Source organism: Petromyzon marinus, unplaced genomic scaffold (assembly GCF_048934315.1).
Source record: "Petromyzon marinus isolate PM22_M1 ecotype Great Lakes invasive population unplaced genomic scaffold, UKy_Petmar_22M1.pri1.0 PM_G_Scaffold_192, whole genome shotgun sequence".
NCBI lineage: Eukaryota > Metazoa > Chordata > Hyperoartia > Petromyzontiformes > Petromyzontidae > Petromyzon > Petromyzon marinus.
The window spans coordinates 82,501-85,000 of record NW_027422753.1 but is presented as its reverse complement, the minus strand read 5'-3'; the positions used below and the strand labels follow the sequence as shown (position 1 = coordinate 85,000).

The 2,500-nt window shown below is 40.5% G+C and overlaps 1 pseudogene; it reads right to left on the bottom strand.

The window, feature by feature from the left end:
- The window catches only part of LOC142912176 (28S ribosomal RNA), an 8,576-nt pseudogene that overhangs the window by 3,005 nt on the left and 3,071 nt on the right, over positions 1-2,500 (bottom strand).

The following is a 2,500-nucleotide window of genomic DNA, read 5'->3' as shown; positions in this document are numbered from 1 at the left end:
CTCTAATAATCGATTCGTGGCTGACAGAATCGAATGCCTTACTGAGGTCTATTGACACTATTTGCGTGTTTTCGTGCTTTTGCCTGGCGTTGTGTATGATGAAGTGTAGTAATGCACTATTTTCGAAACATCCGTCTACCGGGAGGAATGCTTTCTGCCTGTAATTAAGCTTTAATTGCTGTCCTAGACGATAACTTAAAATTTTGTGTAATAGCCTAATTACAATTGATGAGATGGTTATGGGTCTCCAATTTGAGGGTTTTTCTAAATCCTCTTTAGTTTTAGGTATAAGTCTTGTTCTGTGTTGTTTCCATATTTGTGGTATATCCTGTAAATAAAGGATGATATTTAAGATATCTAGTAAATATTTTATTGGTAAAGTCCTAAGATCGCTAAGAATAATGTTGTCCTGTCCAGGTGACTTATCCTTCATAATTGCTAGGGTCTTAATCAACTCATCTAAGGTGATTGCTTTTACGATATCGATGCAGGATTGGTCGTTTTTTAATTTAAAGGGTATATTATCTGGAGGAGAGTTTGACTCGAATAAAGTAACGAATGTTCCCCGTATGCTTTCTTCAGTTGGGTATATACTTGGCCCCGATCTATCTGAAGTAATCTCGTCTAATAGAGCTTTCTTGTTCGTATGGTATAAATATTGATACCTCCTGTATTTAGTTTGCTTTGATTGTCTTCGATGCCTATTCTCATCTTTCTCCTGTTGGTTTACACGATCTTTCCTATTAATTGGTTTACTTCGATTTAAAAACTTTTCTACATGAGAATTGAGTAGCAGTAACGCCTGATTGTGACTTAAATTCTCGATCTTTAGATCGGTAATTATGACCTGAAGATCCTCAGCTGCTGTCAGTGATTGTTCTTTTTCGGCCCTTATTGCTGGCTGATCTCCTTCAGAAGGTGTAGTTGTTATTTCCGATGTTGTCGGTAAAACTAAGTTAACAAGGCATTGATTTTCTACCTTATAGGTGGTTTCTTTCAATGTCCTTACCAATTCCTTATACTTGATATTTCTCCGCTTCCCTTTAATCGCTTCTAGCGTTCTGTGTGGCATAACTGAGTTCTGTATTAGTTGATTCATGTTTATGTCCTCATCATTCTGTTGGGCTTCTTTATGGGCCATAATTTCTACCTCTTCTTCTCCCCATCTAACTTTCCTTCCTGGTGCGTTTTGCTGTAGTCTAGCTTCATGTTCTGTCGGATGAGTTCGTCTAGTATGTACCCCTAAACCTGTTTTCGTAGTAAAACCTCTGCTACAATATGAACAACTAAATAGTGTTTCCTCAATTGTGGTGGTTATAGCACTAGTTTTACCTATTAAACTTTTGCAAGTTCTTCCGTAGTGTGACGCTATCTTGTGTATGCTATCTGCTGTGCGATTACAAATTCGACATTTATACGTTTTGTTTGCGTGCGGATGTACCCGTGTCATATGTGATGACCAAGTTCTATGTTCTAGGAAAACAAGATTGCATGGATAACATTTGTTCTGATCTGTGCATGGGTAGTCCCATGAAAACATGTCCGAAAGGATAAATTCCGTAGTCAGCTCGTCTGTTAATCGCTCATTCATGAGCGATGTTAGTTCGTCACCGAGTAGTCCGTCCGGTTTATTTTCTTTATAATTCGCGACTTACGTTTATAGCACACAGGGTTGTCGGCCCAAGTGTATGCTATTGTGATCAGCTTTTTCACCGCACATCGGCAGCTAATCGTCGGTCAAAATTGACTCCTTCGATTTGCACTTCTAGCAATACAACTGGTGTAATGGAAAACTGTGGTGAAAGTTTCAGTGTTTCGTTTTGATTTAACCAATATATAAATGTTTCGCCTGAACCCACCATCAGCCGACTGAACTAATCAGCAAAGATCGTTACGCAAATAAGGCATGCCTGCACCATACCAGATTAGTACATTGGTATGATAGAGGGCTCAGCTGTAACATCATCATATAGTTACACGGTGGTGGTTAATTCACTTATTTGCATACGATATGCAATCAATGCAGAAAGAGCAGAGAAGAATTGCAAGTACACTTAGGAAAAAAATACACGTAAAAGAAATTGTAGTGAGACCCAATGTACGATTTGGCGGTTTAAATCCCCTTTGGCGTCAGTCTCTTTGTTGTAGATCTTGTGGAGTTGCGTTGCGAAACCCCAGGACACGACTGCCACACGGGTAGCCACTTGTTTTCCGTGCAATACACGCAGGAGAAATCAGGCCCAAAGTCAATCCATTCAAGTTTGGTTGGCACCTCCTGGTCAGCAACAATCCCGTTGGTGTCGTTCACACTCATCCTTGCACAGCATTTCTTCCGGCAGTGAAGTTGAGATGATTCACACCTTGGGCTGCCCTCTTGCCTTGTGCCAGCTTCGAAGTGGTTGCTTCGATGTTGAGCCACGCAAGAAAGTTGTTATCCAGCACTCAGTCGTCCTTCACTCAACAGCAGTCACCACTGTGGTTGTAGTGGTCGCTACTGAGG